Raw genomic sequence first — 19,296 nt, 5'->3', positions numbered from 1 at the left:
AAATTTCCTTCTGAAAAACTTGCTTTACTTGAAGCCCTAAGTCACTGTGAATGGGGAGGGGAAAAAAGGCCTGGAAGCTCTGGCGGCAGGCATGAAGTGGGGAAGAAATACCGAGTGCACCAACAGGAAAACTTTGCCTTGTCACTCCTCATTACCACAGCTGTTACCAGCGAGGTTAAAGCCTTGTCCAGAGCACGCTCTCCAGCTGCTGAGCATCCTTAAACCTGACGGACACCAAGGGCACTCAGCACATCTCACCATCAAGCCTTTCTTCCCCGGAGCAGTTACCAAAGGAGCCTCTTGTGCAAGCACCGATTACCCTTGAAATAAACAAGCAAACACATTACAGAAGAGACTTAACGTCGCAGTTTTAGAGCTTAGAGACGATTTACAATCCTGCAGTAGTACACGGATGTTTTCAGAACAAAACTGAAATTGAACCTTAAGGTTGATTTACGGAACCAGGAAGCTGAATTTCTGAATGCTGCTGTCATGCATGAGATGTGCTCAGAGACAACTCAGGCCATGTTCAGGCTTGAGTTATACGGGAGTAAATCCAAGCAGCAGACAATCCTCCCCACCCCATGTCTGCAAAAAAAGCTGTGGAAAACCTCTCTCTGTTTAGAAATAACTTCACCTCTATCGCCACAGGCCTTCCAGAATCTCTCCCTCTCACTGCTAAGGGCAGTGGCACAAAGATGGGATCTTCGGAGCTCAGCTGCTTGTTCCCACCTGGAATTCTCTGGGTTTGCCATCAAAACCAAGGCGGCATCAAGCGCTGTGTCGCACACGGGATTATTCTTCTGTGGAGCCCTGTGGCTCTCATCTGTTTTATTTATGTTGTTTCTGGTAAAGCCTTCTTAGAGATCTGGAACTGTATGAAACAAATAATAGGGTATGTGCTCTAAGCTGTTATCTGGAGCTCACAGGAAGGCTACCTACTGATTTGACCCTACCAATTTTTCCTGAGTTAGGCAATTTGGGATTTGGACAGCTGCTTGGACACACAACCCATTTCAACCATCAGAGGCTGCTGGCAGGCTTTCACTAGGTGACACGTTTTTAATACATCCGCTATTCTGCTAGAAGAAATCCAAACCACTTACAAAGCTAACGAGTACAGAAAAACAGGGATAAAGCTACTTGAAAAGTAAAACATTAGCCAAAAAAAGTCTTAAAGCACCAGCAATGCACACCCCCTTTATCTACATGGTTGTCAAAGGAAATGCTGTTATTCAAAGTGGTGGGTAATTGTCTGAATGTTTTCATCTTCCAGGACTTAGACTGCACTGAACCACAAAGCCTTGCTTGTAGAGAAATGTATTGTAGTTGAAAAATACCGTCCCTTTAGTATTCTGCTGCGTGTACTCGTTTTGAGTAAAAGCAAGCAATCACGCAGTCTAGGAGACTGTCACTGATGAACCCTGAAATAGCCATTTAGCAGAAACCACAAGCAAAAGCAAAAATAAAGGTCATTTATTTAATTCTGAAATCTACCTCACTCCTTGCATTGTACTAAATACGCTATTAAGGATAAAAATTAATTGAAGTGGATGCACATCCTGCCAACCAGGAAAAAAAAAAAAAAACACCTTTTATTTGCTTCTAACCTTTCTTATTTTCATGACAACGTCTGCATTTTCTCTCTTTAAAACACAAACAAGTCAATGTAAGCATGGCTGGAAGGCTAAGATGATTATGGGATAATTCGTGTTTGCAAGACCAAGCAAAATCAATTGCAATTGTTTAGGAACCAAGCACATTAAATGGTGGTGAAAAGATATTTGCTGGACTCTGACAACATGGCTTTTTTAAATCCCAACAATGAGAAGGGATAGACTGACAAAAACCCTTAGGAACTGGTTCAGAAATGTGCACGCTATCCTATCTGCAGCGGTAATGCAAGGAGTCATCTGTATCTGCTGCAGCTGAAATACAAGTGGATCTTGACAATATTTAAACAAAAAAGTGCCAATCCCTCCCCCAAAAAATTGTATGAGAGAGTGACTGGCTCGGGACATCAATTTAATTCTCTGCTATACCAGATTAAACACAGAATTACTCAATTAACTTCAGATTAATTATGCCTCTCAGGTAAACATGCTACCTGTCACCTGGGCTAGCACAAGGCACTGAGTCACAGGGTATCAGATCGAACCCCGCTCACCCTGACAAGAGGACCTCTCGTCGCCGATCAAACCCTTTATCTGCATTTTTAACCAACTCCCTCCACTGACAGGGTGCGCATCAAGTGGGGTCACACATGTTCTAGGAGAAAAATTCCCCTCGGGTATTTCGTTACCTATTTTGTGTTCCCAGGGGTTTCTGCTGCATGTACAGAAAACACTGACTATGCCCTCAAGTTTGTAAAGCAAACAGATACAAACTTGCTGCTGCACTGATTTATTTTTTTTTAAATAAGAGCTGCTGGTTCTTAATGGGTTCTCAAGTAATGTGTCTTGGTTTAATTATTTATGACGATGCTTGATGGTCTCATTACTAGGTCATACATGACCTCTGGGTAGTGTCTTCATCCTTCCAGATTAATAAGTTATTGTGACACAAATAACTTTGGCAATTACTTCTTCTTTAGTGCCAGAGAGAGATGTATTTTTTGCTCAGGAAAAAGGTCGATTTTAACAAACACAAATGTCCTTTAAAAAACAGACAGTACCTCCACACTCGAGAGGCCAATTATTCATTCTTTATCCATTTTTTTTAATCCCAGCTCCTGCTTTCTAAGACTTGGGCGAGTTGTGAGGGTTGTCTTGAGCTAGGTCCTTTAGATAATCTGCACAAAAAGCCTAAGGAGTCCTTTAACTCTTTGTCAAACTGTTGTAAACTCTGTGCAGTGTCAGGAAGCACCCATTTTTAAGGTGCTGACTTTTAGTCAGACTTAAAAAATTAGTATCTTCCATTATTTATCTTCAGAACTCCTTCATAAGATAGAATTACCCACTCTTTAAGGACAGCTAGATTACAGAATATCTGGAGTGACAAACTGGAAATGACAAACTACTGCAGGAAAAGAAAAAAACACTCAAAACACAAATTGAGAAAAGTCAAAATGTAGATGCAACTCTGCATTAATGCAGATTAAACTCTGCATTATTTCAGTGCAGAAACACTAAACAATATTACATACATATGTAAGTATTTAGTTCCTACGGTAATTATCTAAATAATGCAAGGTGGGTTTCCATTGCAGCTGAAAGGAGACAGTAGAGTGGAGGATTCCAAAATTATCTCCTGAAACAAACATTTTTTTTTTTTTTCCTGGTGGTAAGACTGTGTTTTGAATTGAGATTTTTCACTCGACAATTTTCAGTCAACACAACTGCTGCCCCTCAGCAAAGGAAAGGATACTCCTGGCCGTGTCCTCTGAAGAGCAGAGATGTCTCCCTGGCGTGCTGCATTATTTAGGCATGGGGCATATTCGTCAGAGGGCTGACAAAGAGGGATATTCTCTGTGAATTATTTTCACAGATTACTTTCAGCATCTGATCATCCCCTTTTGTGTCTTTGATTTTCCTTCTCAGAAGCAAACCGCAATTGGCAGGTTTCATGTTCAACAGTGATGAGTTCCTTCATCCTTTGAGCCTGACTGTGCAGGGCTGTCTCATCTGTCCCCTGCAGGACTGAATTTCAGGGAGATCCTTTTCAGGCATGGCAAACTCTTGACGCATCAAGCAACAATGCTCAAGATCATTCTAAGAAAAGCATTCATGGAAAGGAAATGGAGCTGCATTCCCGGGCAGCTGGCAAAACTTCTCATCTACTCAAAGGACAGAGGTCAAGGGGAAAAAAAATAATCTTTAAAAACACATCTTTAGTCTGACTTTTCCCATCCCTGCCCAAGAGCTCTAAGTCAGGAAGGAGGTGGTTATTTAGCTGGAGTGCTTGTGGCTTCACCTCCCCCAGGCACCTCTGAAAATCTCACTCATCGCTTTCTTTTTGTGCTAGTTCCGATTCCTGTGGTTGTTTGTCAATCTATAGAAGCCCATCATTTGGAGTTAAATTCTCACCTAGCATGAGAACAATTCAAGATTACACTCAGCAAGAAATGCCTTCAGGGGAAAAAAAAGCATGAATCTGCTAGAAGAAAGGCGATCCATAACTGTTTGAGTCAACATTCAATTGTGATTATGAATGCCCTAAAATGCTGACCACCCACACTGATCTGGGAAAAAAACAACAATAACAATGAAAAAACATCAAACCACCACCATCAACAAACAAACCAGCATGGGAAAACCCACCGAAAACATTCAGCAGAGTGGGATGAGCCTAGAAATTTGGTTTCTATTTCTGTCCGCATTTTGACAAGTTACCTCCCCTACCTGTTCTCACCTTTCTTCCTACTGGAGCAAGGCTTTTCTCAACCAGTTATGATGATTTACGCTGTGCCAGCAGCTAAGCACATGAAGCACAAATTGCATGCAGAGAATCCTCAAGGGATGTTCCCTATTGAAAAGAAACTGGCACGAGACACCTATGGACACCCTGTTGAGGCTGGTTTATCAATAACAGCCTTTGAATTTTAGGCAAAGCACACACAGAATTATGCCGGGAAGTGTTTAACACAGCTCTTCTCACCAGTGCTTGCTTGGTAACAGCATGTTCCTTGGGGAGCTGAGCACAGAACCACGCAGGAATCCCCACAAGCTCTTCCATGGTGAGCAGCATCTAGCAAGTTAATAAGGTTTTCTCACATTTATAAAAATAGGCACTTACCAATTGTGAAATACTTCTGAAAAGGCTGCCTTGGTCTATTATTTAAACGTGGATTACTGATGCTGCAAAAACAGCAACACGTCAGGAAATATATTTTGTTATTGTGTTTATTTACCTGAGAGACTGGAAGTGCCCCCTCAAGACCATGTCAGGTCTTAAAAGTTTTCATTAAAATCAAACATAAAACCTTGTCGTTATACTCATCATCCAGTCAAGCACTTAAATGGCTCCTGGGAGGGCTGCTCTAGCCTGTCCTACACTTCATACCATAAATTCAGCAGAAATGGTCCAGAGACTTGCTTTTTTCTCCACTTTTAATTAACAGGGGGTGGGTGAGTGGGTGAGTGTTGCACTCGGTTTACACAGCTGCCCAAAATACATGCCAACATAGCAGCTAAAATAAACCAGTTGTCAAAACTAGTTATTGTCTTGAAGAAGAATAAAACCAAGAGTGAGATTTTAGAAGAAAAAGGAAAAAGAGCAAGAAACAGCAAAGCTCTTTTCCTCCCCTTTCCAAACTAATGTAAAAAGCTGAACTCAAGCACAAGACCCTGGTGTTGGAGTCCCTCCTCTCCCTGATTTTCACAAGGCAGATGTGATGACGGGTGGGTGGCACAGCACCAGTCATTTCCAGGGTTTCCTTGCTCCAAGCATCCCATTGAGCAGTTAAAAAAATCAGCACACATCTTGGATGAGGACTCGGGAGCAAAGGTAAGTTCAACTGGGGAATAACTATTAGATGAGACAGGAAAACCCCTGGTTTGGAGGTCTGGAGAACTGGAACACCCTCTGTGACGTTCTCCATATTATCTCTAAATCGCAAGTGTTTTTGCAAAATTTGCTTCAGCTCTTTAATTTTCCAACAGTAATGATGAAAAATTCCTTTCAGACTTTCAACTTCACAATCTCAGATCAATCCCTCAAAACTCCAAGGCTATGAGTTGCATCCCTTCAGATATGTTTCCACTAAAATGTAGTTTCCTGAAGGATTAACAACACATAGAGCTCATCTAACAGCTATATCACCTAATACATACCAGAGAGAGAGATTTGAAGAAAATGGATATCTGGGTTCCAACTCCATCAAAGACTAGTAGGGCTTGCCAAACTGAGTCCCTGCTCGTTTCTGTCTTAGCTATATCAAAAAGGGATATATGCATTTGAAATGCGCTTTTCATTTGAAAAGATACTGTAAAAACGTACCTGAGTTCGTCTTGTTACTGCCACTGACATAAAACTTGTCAAAAGGGCCATCCTGTACAGGCAACTTGGGGATATCCCTCAGGAGCACGTTACAATAATCGGATCATGCTGTGATTTACTTGACACGCAGTCTGCCTCCCTGTAGGTTTTCAACTTGTAATAATGGCCCACTTGTGTTCAGAAAAATCAGATGTTTGTCAAAAGATTCTGCATATTGCTTTCATTTAGACCTCGATTCAGCAAAGCATTTCAAATATGCTTACCTTTAACATATGGCTAAACCCCACTGAAGCCCTTCATACACACTTAAGTGCTTTACTGAAGAGGACTGGAAGCAAGCACATTTGCAAAGCAGAGATACAAGGTGTATATTAAATGGGTCTAACTTTCTACAACACCGCAGAATTACTCAGTCTGCTGTTGTAAGCACAGCCAATCCCTTATTGCACCACTACGTAGAGGAAATCTGACTTCCAAAACAAAACAAGGCCCACACCAACCAAACTATTTTCTTGAGCTCTGGGGGAAGCCTCTGCTTGTCAGTAAAATACAAGAGACAACACACGGCCAAGGGACATTTTCCTTCCCATCCTGCCCAACTGCTGGTGTAAGTTTTCTCAGGGCACGGCTGACAGCCCCCCCAAGAAAAACAGAGCAGGGAGACACTCGAGCCACATCAGCCACAAACTAATTCCTGCCAGAACTCAAAGCAACAGAGTCGTGTCAGCACAACACTGTGTCTAGATTAATTAGCTTTGCTGAGAGGCTGAGCTAATTAGCCTGTGCGCTGCCCTACTACCCACTATATTGCTTTTAGACAAATCAGCCTGCTCTAACCTGCTTTCCACGATGCGGATACAACCTAGAAGACATATCCCCTAGCAGAGTTTGAAGCTAACATGGTAAGAAAATTGTACGAGGGGCTTCACGGAGTGACCTTTTCCATGCTAACAGGACAATGATTACTACATCCCAATCAGTAGGGACAAACAGGAACAAAATGTCCTTGCCGTAACAAATGCAGCGGATAATAACAGCATTGATTCCAGCAGGAAATATTAATTCAGGACATTCAGATTTCAGCCATTTTTAGCACACCCTCCTCTCTCACCCTCACCTCTGCTATCTCCCTGACTGTTTGTGCTGCTTAGCCCGGGTGTTCTTTGCAAGTCTCAGCGCTGCTTTGCAGGACAGATGAAAGGTTCATTTACATGCCTGTAGCAGCTGTAGTGGAATTAATATTGGTCTCATTATCTTAGCTTAGGATGTACAAGCCACTGGTTTTGCAATGCATACTGATGCAATAAAGAGGGGAAGAAGGAAAAGAAGGCTGGCTATTTTCATTACAAATGATTCTGTAAGATATAGCGAAGAGTTGAGGAAATCCTAGAAAGGAGAGAGTTAATCTGGAGTAAAACCCCAAAAGCTAACAGCACCTAACACAACTAATTCAAAAAAAAAGTTGTTGAAGTATGCAGTCTATGCCATGGTATTTTTAATTAAAGGTAGAAGAAAAGTGAAATCGTTTCATCCCTCATAAAGGTAGGGCCCAGTTTTGAAATACCCATTTCCATCCATCTACAACACGGGCATTACCAACGCCAAGGCTTAAAAATTCAGGAGACTATTAAAGAAGAGATTTTTCAGGAAGAGATTTATCAGTTGCCACTGTTTAATGAGCCTGTAGGGTTCACTTAGGTCAGCTTCTTCCAACTTTTCTCCTAACATTACATACAAAAAAAACCCTGTCTTGGGAGGGGGAAGTGTCCACGAACATCAAGTAGTGTGGACATTAAGAAAACGAGTGAGTATCACGGCCCTGCTCCATGAGAAGTTGTCAGCACTCGACTACTGGAGGAGAGGGAAGGGAACAGGGTGTTTTAGTGGACTTCAGTATCAACACCATACCTCTGAAATCCTTTGCAAATCATCTGCAGCCAGCACTGCACGCAGCAACATGCCCTCCAACCCAGCCCCCTGCGACTGGGGAGGAAACAGCATTCTCCTATGCTTTATGCAGAGGAACATCTCAAGGAAAACATCACAAAGCAAGGCACTTAAACTAAAATGAACTGAGATTTTCCTCATTCCCTAATTATGATGCTACCTTTGGAGATCATAAATAAGGCCTGATTCACAGCACGTTCAAGTCAATCTCCTCATTGATTTCAGTGGATCTAGAGCAATCCCATCAGTATGCTGTGGAACACCTAACTAAATAGGATTTAAAGCTGACTGCACAATGAAGAAATGTACCCATTGTTTAATGATTGATGAGGGAAAATGTCAGATGAATTATCTGCCAAATGATACTGGGTATCTGTCCATCTGTTACAGAATTTTTCCAGGTAACAACAGAAAGAAATTAACTACATCGAGTTCATATATAGCAGTATTCTAAATTGGGAAGCTCAGCTCTTTTCATAAGTGAGTCCAGCATCATTATCCAAGTACAAAAACTGAAGTGGTAGTGGAAAGGTGGTCACAAGCCCTAACTTTAGACTCACCTGGTGCATGCATTAGTAGGCTGGTTGAACAGCACAAAGGCATGACGGGCTCCCGAAGCAGTTCAAAATCCAGTTCTTCTGCAGAGGCTGTGAATTACAGAGAGCACTTCCTATCTCCCACTGATGGTACCCAAAATGAAGTGAGGCGAGTGCTTTCTCAAGTCATCCAGCAGTACACCAGTAGCTGTACACATCCCCAGAACTGATTCGTGTCTTTCTCAGGTCCTGATTTTTCATGCAACTCCAGCTGCCTCGGCTCCAAACACACCGGTGTGTTAGATCAAAGTGAGCCTGAATTTAATACCATTCAGATTTCACTAACACTGGAACCACATCACTTATTACTTTTTTCCTCAATATACTTTTTGCCTCCAAGTTAACTGTTACCTCTCTACCCTGCTTTTAAAAGAAAAAGCACATCTTTTCCACTACATTCCCACTCTACTTTCTCTAGAAGTTCCACTTACCATGCACATCTTCCATCAAAGACCTTTCACTCCCTCATCTATTGGGATTTCTCACAACGAGAAAAGATGACTACAAATTAAGCAGTGCAGCCTGAAGACAATAAAGTTCATGAGATTTGGAATGCCTCCCACCATGCCCCCGACGACACTCTGTCAAATCAGCAGAACATTTTTTTGAACAGTGACTGGGTTAAAGCTAAACCATCCTGAGCACAACCCCGCCCTGATTTACTCTTGACTTTAGTTAAGGCATTTTACCTCAGACATTTCATATGTGCAGAGAAAGCCTCATCTCTGTGCAACACTAGGATTTTGAGATGTTTAGATTCAGGGGGATTTCTCCAGTTTGTCTCCAGCCAAATATTCTTGGTGTATTTCATAGCCAACGACATTTCTACAAAAGAAACCAAAGCAGTAACTCGACCTATCATAACCTACTACAGTTGCTCCTCATTTTTAATTTATCCTTCTCCTTTGACTCCAGAAGACAATCCTTTACAGACAATGAATCATTCATGAGATATGGAAAGGAGAGGCTGAAAGCAACTCAGTGAAGAATGATTAGGCAAAACCAGGACTGATGATGTCACTGGGCAGGTTCACTCCTGCTGGGTAAGGGACGTCCAAATCACTCAGAGAAGATTTCAGACAGCAGATTTTAAGCTTACGGCAGAGGGTAAGGGCAGCTTAAGTTAAATTTGTATGGTACCCATGCTGATAGGAAGTGCCGAGATGGATGCCTTGAAAGACACAAATCATCCTGATCATCTCTCTTCCGATACTGCTATCGTCTCTTTGATGGACCTTCTCTCAGAGGCCTCTAGCAAAGAACCACAACAGATACTCAAATGTGTCCGCATCAGAGCAAAGACAACCCTAAATCAGGCAAAGCCAGTCCTAGAAGAGGTAAGCAGCTCAAAGCCCTGGCTGCTGTGAAGTACCAGTTCTCTGTGAACTAATCCTAAATCACGTACATAAGGAAAGACCACGGATTTCAAAGTACGAGCCAGAGATCGTAATGCCAAGTAAATCCTAATGAATTTAGGATGGCATTTCTGTACCAGAATGCAGCTTCCATAACAGTTAGTGACATACATGTTTTTCCACAGCAAATTCTGTGTCTGTATGCTGAGTTTCTGTCAGTGGTTAGCTTATCTAGCAGTGAGCTTAAAATGCTGCTTAGCTGCAAGCAAGCTGCTTCTTTAAGCCTGCTCACACACCTAATGCTGGGAACGCCTTAGGCTTTGGGTAAGTCTCTTCCAAGCATCTTTCCAAAATATGATGCACCTAAGGAACATTGTCTGTATAATACGTGTTTAATTGGAAAGAGGTCTATTCTTTTCAGTGAGTTTATTTTGAGCAAGGGGATAATGATTACCAGAAGATACAAACCCATACGTTGAAGATGAACTCATTTCAGGAAAATAGTGATTTGAGAATTTACAGGTGAAGGAGACTGGAAAGATTCCTGCTGACGTTGCTTGCCCTTGGATTAAACCAAGAGCAAGGATGAAGTCTGAAGTACTCAAAGTGAATACTGGAAGTCCCTAAGTTTTTTCCTCTGTTCATAATAGCATAGCCCCTGTCTGCCAGCATATCATCATAACACACACACACACACAAATAGTCATATACTAACAATGCTGCTGAAAGGGAAAAAAAAACACACCCCGTAAGACCGAGGACATGTCAGTAACTGTCTGTAGGCACCATCTGCCACCAAGCTCTTTTCATAAATCCTTCTGCTGTTAATGTTTTTCTTCCCCGGATCTGTCCATTCAAGTCAGATGCACTGAGAATCCAAAGGCTGAAAAGGTCAAGGGACACCTTTTGCTCTCTTTAGGCAAGGTATTTCTCTCTTTCCTCTTTAGAAAGCAAAGATCACCACTGTTAAAAAAATCTGGATCATATTTGGAAGCAACATGGGCCAAACAAGCTGCATAAAATGATAGAAGATTTCTGTGCTATTTATTCATAGTTGAAATTCAGTATCTGCAGTGAGCTAGACCATACTGCTGGTGCTGTTGCACTGGGAAGGGTTTGGGTTGGGTTTTTTTTGTTGTTTTCTCTCTTTGGAGACGAAAATGATGGGGAAAGATATCAGGTGAGGAGAGAGAGAAGGGCAAGGAAGGAGGTGAGGGAGAAAACATATATACTGCCTGGTCCTGCCATACTGAATCCGAGAGATGCAGCACCACTGACGAAATACTGCTTTTGTCAACTCAGTTCACATCATCTGAGGAACTCGTGTAGCAATGCCAACACAGAAAGTTTTGCTGGCATATGCTGCACGCTGCATGGAGAACCTGCCAACACAGTTTTACAGGAATAATTACAAAAACATCTATGTCTTTGTTATCCTTCAGTTCCTGAATCTCAGAGCTAACACATTTTACCCCTGCAGCTTTCCCTATTACCTCCAGACACAACCAAGGAACACAGAAAGTGAACTATGACAAATTCAAGGAAGTTTAGTTTTCTCATCTGATTACTGAATCCTTACTCCTATGCAAATACGATTTAGCAGCAAGGCATGGGAAATCTATAGCAGTAAAATAACTTCAACCACCCCCCAGTCTCCAGTAGCAATTCACCATCTTCACACCCATTTTCGGACGAGTAACTTGAGGTATATGGAAGCTAGATGCCCTTCCAACACTCTTGTCCCCACGGCGAGGCAGTGGCACGTGGAAGAGCAGTACCCTCATACCACAATGATGACCAGTGAATAATTAAGAGCCTGAACGTGGAGGGACAGTGCAGCATCCCACAGGGGCAGGAAGAGCAGAGTGCCTGCTGTACAGCCCCTGCTTGCAGCATTTCAGTCCCACTGGCACAGCGCAGAATCCCCGAGGAAGTGTACGAGTCCTGCAGTGTTTGAAGCTGCCAGCCACGAGCTACTTCAGCAAAGTGGACTATGGAAGTTTGCTGTTTGCACACGTAAAAGGTGGTTCTAAAAAACTTGAGTTCCATAAGAGGGGGTAATTTCCAATTAAGGTAGCATGGCCTGATTTCAGTTACAAGATTAACTTAGTTATGAACAATTATTTATTTTGAAATAAATTCTGGCATTTCATTTAGCAACGTATAGCCCTTAAAACCTAACAAGGTACGACGATTTGTACATTTTAAATAGTGTTTTTCGGAAGTGATACAAATGTACATCTCAGCAGCTGCCAGCTCTGGGTGCAGTGCTACGTGTAAGAGTAGAGAAGTGGTATACTGCATGTGAGCTCTGCTACGTTTTCATAGCAGTGCATGTGGAATAGACTAGTACAGCCCTCTTGTTTATGAACTAATCCTCTTGCTAGTAATAGGATTAGCATCAAGAACAGATGCAGAGTAATTCACGGTGCATTTCTTCCAGATACAAAACTCTGCAGAACACATACTCTAACAGTAACAGGAAAGATAAATTCATGCCTGGAGCTATCTGAAGGACAATGAAAAACAGGCATCCTTCCTGTGTGCACTTAGTCTTAGCACATTTACACAAGACAGAACACCAGGATGGGGGCAAAGTGGATGCAGTCGTTATGTTACAATGACAGGTGGTGGAAGACTAAAATGTGCCACAGAAAATGCTTCTTTCTTAAAAGAAGTACTTTGTTAAGGTATTTTTGGATACCTTTGCTATTGACTATCTTCAGGCTGCTTAAAAAACACATTTTGAAATGGCATTTCTATTAAAGAATGCGCACCTATAATACCTGTATGTAAATCTCACTTGTAGTCTGCTCTCTGAAATTTCTCGTGTCCTGTGCTTTGAGAAATTGTTGACCAGTAGGCTTGTGTCATGTATTTTGTGGTTACACATAAAAGACAGAAATCACAGTTTTCAAAGATTTCAATTTTTACGTAGTATACAGTCATGTAACACATGAACACTTCTCAGATTTCACCTTAAAAGCTTGAATTTCTCATGTCCCTTCTTTTCTACATATCAAAAATCCATGAGCCCAATTGTCTATTCAACGGGTTTTGAATTGCTTCACTTGCTACAACAGATTGATAGACCTCCACTAGTGAAGAAAATCTAGTTCACAAATTTATTCCTAAGTGTAGAGGCATGCTGTAATTACCTTTACGTGCAGTGAGTAAAGCCCAGCAGTGCCAGGCTTATGTTTTCTATAAGAACTATAAAATCCTACGGACCAGGACATTGGTATGGTGGTGTGAGGGGCTGACATGAAATTAAAAATAAACAAATAGAAATAATAATTCATCCCTTTTTCGTTTGCCTCCTAAGTCTTACCAATGCATCCCAAAGCTTTTGTCTGAGATCATGTGAACAACAATTAGCGTTTTTTTTGGTTTTAACTGCAAAATAACTTTGTCATGGAATCACTGCTCCCACTGTGGCTCCAAGGAGAACACCACTGAACAGAGGTTTGATTTAATAATGATTACAATTTTAAGAAAAATGATTACAAATTTAAGAAAAATAAAAGTTGATTTTAATATGTCATTTGTGTACTAACAAAACCAATAAAAGAAGGGAGCATAGAGCTGCAAAAGGTATTGCTTTTGGATGAGCCACATTCTAATATAAAACATCCCTTCAGTTTTGTTATAAACCAGGTACAGCATACAGAAAGAGGCAATCATTTTGATTCTTTAATTTAATCTCCGATTTCACACCACAATGCCTAAGGAGGGTGAGCCAGCCACACACACTGTCAATAAATGGAAATTGAGGTCAAGTTATCTCTTAGGGAATTTGGGTTCGGATACAAACCCTGTAGATTGGAACCACAATCTCACGTTATTATTCACATTTTTGCTAAAGAAGTAATAAGTAATACTTGGTATTTCCAGCATGCTCCTCATTGAACAAGGTCTGTGTTACATTAAGTGAATTTTAATTAATTAAGCCTTCCGTGGGCAGAGAATTACAAATATTTTATGACTTAAATCAGATTGACCATTGATAATTACATTAAAGAACCTCAGAGAGGACCTATCTGAAATTCAAGTCCGTGGGGGTAAAGACTGCATATATGGTAGTAAAGGACAAAGCTTTGAAGAACAAGAAATTTAAATGTAGCAGATAGAGAGAGGAGAAATAATACATTATCCTTACTTACAGATGAAGAACTGATATGCAGAGACAGAAGGCAAGATTGTAGGGGGAAAAAATTATGCAAGGAGCACAAATTTCTAACTTAGCGTTTCAAGTTTCTGACTTAGTGTTTAGGAATGTGATAAGTAAGATTCTCAAAAGTGCTGCGCAAACACGAAATGTAATAAATGCTAAGCACTTACCAATTCTGAAAAATCAGACCATGTATTTCAGGCTTTCTGTGCAAGTTTCTATTTTTCCATCTGCTCCAGCCAAGTGCCATGTCAGAAGCCAGGCAGGCTGCCTATCACAAAGTTTTCCTGAGTGACAGATAATGACTCCTCGACATCACCTTCCATTATAGACTGCCTTCAAAGACGAATGCCTCATAGTTTCGGGCCTTTCAGTAGTCTGAAACTATTCACAGGTAGCATCTGCGGATAAGGGATGACCCACTTCAAATTTACTTACCACACAAAATGAAGAATAGCACAATACTCAATAGAGTTGTCATTTATAAAAATATTGGTGAGACCTGGTCATTCAGCTCCTTTTTATTTTTATATTATGTATTCTTAGCATATATTCCTTTTTTAAATTCTAAGCGTTTTGTTTAAAAGCACAAGCTTTGTGAGAAGTTGGCCTCTCAAGCATTGAGATTCTTTGATTCAAAGATATATTTTATTCTCTGGAGGGATGCCACATGTGTTCATTTTTCAGTTATTAATTTTTGCTAACAGTTCAATCTCTGCAAGATCAAAGATAGTTTTTCTATTTAGGTCAGTCATATTTTTCCCAAAATGAGCCAAATGAAAGTTTATGCATAGTGCTATTAAAATGAAAAATAAAAAAAAAAAAGTCTTTCAAGACATTTGCATGCTCTGTACAAAAAAATGAGTAGAAAGAAGTGTATTACAGAATTTGTACATTTGTTCCAGTAAGACCCATCCAAATAAGGAATAACCCCAAACCAAAAGGTTCACAGACCTTATCTTGAATTTCTTATGCTCTGCTTATACAATTTAGTGTCGGCCTAGACTTGTCTTATTGAGGAGGAAATACTATGTGATGATCCTTCCCTGAGCTCCCCTTCACACCTCTACTCATCATGCTTTCCAGATCTTCCCCCCAAGAAGTCTCTAGAAGAATTCCACAGAACGATGAATCGTTTGCCTCCCTGTCTCCCTAGGTACAACTCTAATTCTAATAGTAGCAACAGCATCCCAAAAGTGTGAAAGATTTCAAAGATTTCAACTGCAGGATTGCTCCCAGAGCTGTCCTGACTTCACATCAAACCCAGCAAAATCAGCCCTCCAGAACTGGTTTGCCTGCAAATACAGGGACTTGGTTATTTATTTATTTATTTATTTTCCCATTTTATACCCAGCCCTTGTCAATACGCAGTTACCTCAACCTTTAACGACACTTTTTCTTTATTTTTTCAGCAGCAGTAAATGCCCTAATTATTCACATAAAAGTTATGCTGGGTAGTCTTTCTGATGTTGTAATGCTGTCAATTTATTAGGCTGTAAACTTAAAGGGAGCTCAATATTACAGACTTTTTAAGGTAAAAAATGAGCATGTGTTATTCCAGTAATTTTACACTCTGCAGACACACTACAGAAACAAAAAAAGAAAAAAAAAAGAATATAGAAATGGTATTTAATCCTGTACTTCATAAGAGATAAGCACAGAATACCGTCTCATCTTCGGGGTGCAGTGCTACCTAAAATTTTCTAGGCACGCTTTTTATCTGGCAATGTAAACCTTAAAAAGAGCAGCAGAAGTGAGAGTTGGCATAGCACAGAAAGCAATTTAGTAGATTATCATAGCGCTAAATTGTACCTCCAGAAAAGCATATGTGGACGTTCCAAAAATAATCTGACAGTTTATCAAAAGTGGCAGGCACTGCCCTGGGTCATCAGCATAATGGCTAGGAAGATATAAACCATACATCACTGATAGAAGTGGATGGTCAAATTGGAAAGCAAAGGGGAAGGGAAGAGATGGGGGGGAGGAAGAGAAAAAAGAGGGACAGTACTAATTAGCATGCCGAGCTGACGATGACCGGGCTGGTGTGGGCACAGAATACTAATGCAGCTAGTATACAAGGGGGATCAATATAAATGTCGTTCCCCTTAAAGCCTTACTAAGGAGCAAGACTGCTGTCCACACGCCTATTACCAAATATTTCCTTATAGCATATGAAAGCATATGCAAGATGATGGGGCTTTTTCTTCCCCTACTATTTATTCTCCCGCTCTCCAACCATCTACTCTCTTCTGAATCTTTTTCTTTGCTGAGCAGAACCAGATTTTTTTTTCCCCTGCTTTGCATCGCTTCAATTAAACACAATTCTCCCTATTGTCATTGCAGGAGAAAAACGGTAATGTGAGTTAACAATGTTAGAGAAGGAAGGGGTTTTGATTGTTTGTTTGTTTTTAATAAACATCAACAGCCAAGTGATTATGCTTAGTGAACAGCACTACAGCAATGCTCTTAGGAGTGGAAAAGACTCCAGACATAATGAAAATATTTAATCTCCAAACCTAGATGATAACATCACAGTCATTACTTAACTAAGCTCGAGATAAGGCAAAGTGCTCTAAATATCACAGGCTCATGTTCCAGCAGAGTTCAGAAGTTTTTTTTCCCCTCTTTTTTTGGTGGAAAAGGGTTCTGGGAAGTACCAGGAAAATCTGCGCGTAGCCTGTTATGAAAATCCAGAGCCAGCAACAGGCATTATGCAGGCTGTGTTTATTATACATATGTATATATATAAAGCAGAAGCAGCAATTGACTCGCCCAAGGCTACAAACTGTAGAAAAGCCAGAAACTGCTGCCAGTTCTCCTGCATCTTTTTCTATTGCCACATGGCCCCTCTCCTTACAAAGCCAACTGGAGTTATTAAAGAAAAGAGGAAGGGAGGACTCCGGCCTTTAATAAGACTTGCAAGATGAATTATGTTATATAGAAGGAACTCTTCATGGCTGCTTGCTGAATTGGGTTGGTTTCCCATAAGGAGACACAGGTGCAATTCAGGCATCTTCAAGAACTTCAGCATGAGCCTATTTGTGTTTACATTTTTGAACAGCAAAGGGCAATTCCTTTCAGCAGCAAGAGATGCTAACATCAGTTCAGGTACTCCTTCCCACAGCTGGCGAGTCAGGGTGCGTTGCAGAAGCTGAAACGTGGAGCAGCTGACTTGTTTGCTCAAACGCTGGGCAACCTGTGGCACCAGCAGGAACAGAACTCAGCAAACACGGCCAACACCAGAGCTGGGAGAAGCTCCCAGCTGGTACCAGCAAGGGAGTAGAAAGAGATCAGGGATACTGCGTGACATTTTCAAAAAGAACCTGACTCACATTGAAGCTGGAGCCCCAACAGATTTTGGAGTGAGTGGGGCTCCCGAAAAGTTGAACATACACACTGAACTCCAGCAGCGATGACTTTTAAACAGCTGACTATTGCTATCGTGTTTCAACAACATGCTCTGATGCTATGCAAAGCAAAACCTGCCATAGATGTTCTCAGTGTATCTTAGAAAGAACCACAGGGACAGACTGGTGGAAGGTGCACTCACACAAAACACACCTGCATGTAGATTTAATCAGCAGTCTTCAATTTGCAGCTGAATCCCACTCACAGCTTCTTTCCTACCAGCTTGCCTGCTGTACAGTAGTACCCAGCTCAACCAGGGCGATATTGTCTCATCCAGTTCCAGGTGTGCAGAGCCACGCCAGTCAGATCCTCTTCGCTTCATTCTCACTAAGAGTTAAAAGCCCTATGGGAGAAAAAAGAAATGGTGAAGTCGGGAACTTGCAGAAGCCAGAGCAGCTCCAGCTCCTGGCTCACCCGCAGGTTTCTGTGGCTTTAAGATGTTTGGCACCCAGACAGAGCTCAGCCTGCCGAGCCAAATCTCACACAAGCTCCTTTTATTTAGTTTGCTACTCGCTGAGGGGGGAAGGAGAGCAACTGTGGCAGAAACAACGTGTGACATGAACACAAAACAAATGCCTGAATTTCAACTAAATTCCCCAAATTCACAGAACTTTACTGCAGAATATAGGACGAGGGAAAAGCAAAGGACAAGAAGGGTTTGTGTCCTTTGCAGTTGGGATAAAATGAACTAATAGAGCAGCTCCAGTGTTTGGAGCAGCAATTTTTGTTGTGAATCCAGTCCAGAGTTCGCTTCCATAAATGTGTATCCAGAGTAAAGCTATTGATGGGGCAATTGTGAGTGTCAGACCAGAAACAGACCCGAAAAACCAAACAGGCGAGTCTGCATTAGCAAACAGCACATACACTGAAAAACACAAACAAATTATGTGAACCATTACCCACCAAAAAGGGCTAAAGATTATCTCATCCTGAAAGTGTCACTAGCATTTACATGCCTAATATGTATGAAAATTCCAACCAGCTGACTACAAATTGCTTTGGTACACTCTAGCATTTTACTATTACTAAAAAATTTTGCAAATATTTTGCAGTATCAGATTGTTTCAGGCTCTCAGCAGTTCAAAAACCAAAACTGGGCAGAGTTCACCAAAGCGATGTCTCACAATGTTGTGCCACAACTGATGAGAAACTCCCTTTTCAGGTTTGGATGTGTAACATACCCCACATCTGCCCTCTTAGCAAGGAGAGGAAGCTTTGATTTGCACAGAGCCACTAACATAAATGAACATGAAAAGGAAATCTGAGGAGCTTGGGATTTGCAGAGCCAGATGTCCCGAGTTTGGGAAGCTGCCTTAATTGAGACACTTCAATAGATCATTTCCTCAGCAAGGACGATGACACCAAAGGTCGCTTAACTTCAGAAGATGAATTTTCTGCAGGGTCCTGGAAGAGTTGGGTGGTGCTCAGTCAGGGAAGAGCTATCGCAGCTGCATTTATCGCAACCAACAAACACAAGATTCATCTCAGCTACTAAACGTGCTTGCTGGTATTTCTTATTTTGTGTGCCTAAAAAGGGCAGAGTTATTTCCAACAATCTTAATGATGGCTGTTCTTGTCCACTGCTAATGAGGATTAGGTAACACCTGTTATTGTCCTCCTGGGAGAAACGTCCTTGCTTTGCAGAAAAAGCCATCCACACAGCAGGTAAGGGCACCCAGTGGCTCGGTGACTGAGTCAGGAACGAAGCTTACGGTAGTTTTCTAATTAATGCATCATATCACGCTGCTACAAAATTTCTTAATAGTTTGAACACCTTAAATGGAACAAGCCTCTTCTCCTTGTAGCTGTTTTCGTGCTCAGTTTGCGTTAGTTCCTAACCGTTTTCATCTCAGTATCCCTACAGCAAACAAAATCTTGGAGA

At 41.3% G+C, this 19,296-nt stretch overlaps 1 long non-coding RNA gene across 1 annotated transcript; it reads right to left on the bottom strand.

Moving 5' to 3' along the window:
- Positions 1–8,166: 8,166 nt before the first annotated feature.
- LOC121060615 lies at positions 8,167–17,759 on the bottom strand. Its single transcript, XR_005814897.1, has 4 exons — positions 17,568–17,759; positions 15,071–15,301; positions 14,177–14,407; positions 8,167–9,305 (listed from the first exon to the last, which is right to left on the bottom strand). It is a non-coding gene; the product is annotated as an uncharacterized LOC121060615 (long non-coding RNA).
- Between the last annotated feature and the right edge of the window lie 1,537 nt (positions 17,760–19,296).

The sequence above is a fragment of the Cygnus olor genome, chromosome 27 (assembly GCF_009769625.2).
Source record: "Cygnus olor isolate bCygOlo1 chromosome 27, bCygOlo1.pri.v2, whole genome shotgun sequence".
NCBI classification, from domain to species: Eukaryota; Metazoa; Chordata; class Aves; order Anseriformes; family Anatidae; genus Cygnus; species Cygnus olor.
This window is presented reverse-complemented; position numbering and strand designations above follow the sequence as displayed.